An 897-nucleotide genomic window follows, 5' to 3' on the forward strand; every position below is an offset into this window, starting at 1 on the left:
CGAAGGCCAGTCAGGCGGTACTGGCAACGGCCACGCTCAAAATTGTATCTTTTATGTGCCACCTGCACAAGAGCCAGTCCAGGGGCACTGGCAACGATCTCGCTCAAAAATCCTACGAAGGCCAGTCAGGCGGTACTGGCAACGGCCACGCTCAAAATGGTGTATTTTATGTGCCACCCACACAAGAGCCAGTCCAGGGGTACTGGCAACGATCTCGCTCTAAAATCCTTACACACACACACACACACACACACATATATATATATATATATATACGTGCAGATATATATACACATGCATACATATATACATTCATACATTATAAATATGTGTGCATGTATGTGTGTAATATGAGATAATAGTTTCACTATGTATATATTATATACATAGTGAAAGTATTAATGGGGAAACTATTAAAACTGAAAGTATTATCTCACATTTCAATAGAGATGCTATTGTTTCACTTTTGACACATAATACCAAAAACAGTCTAAGATATTGCTCTAGGCACGCATTAGGCAAGAAGTTGAAAATTTTTTTGGCCCATTACACTCCATAGACCCTAGTAGGGTATGTGTAAAATTCGAATGAAATCGGTTGGGTAATTCTCAAGTTTAGTGATGCACACATACAGACTGACATGCTCATATACATAAATATATATATGTATACACCATATATATATATATATACTAGCAGCTAAGCCCGGTTTCACCTGGTCTGTTTGGATGATGTGGCTGTGATCGTTTTCAGTTAGTCATAATCTATAACAGCGTTTCTCAACCCTATCATTTCGGGTCCCCTGTTTTGATTGAAGCCTCCAGCTGTATGAAAATTTCCTCCCCTCAAACCTGTCAGAAAACAGCTCCCCTCCAAAAAAAAGAAAACCACCCTTTC

Source organism: Octopus bimaculoides, chromosome 8 (assembly GCF_001194135.2).
Source record: "Octopus bimaculoides isolate UCB-OBI-ISO-001 chromosome 8, ASM119413v2, whole genome shotgun sequence".
NCBI classification, from domain to species: Eukaryota; Metazoa; Mollusca; class Cephalopoda; order Octopoda; family Octopodidae; genus Octopus; species Octopus bimaculoides.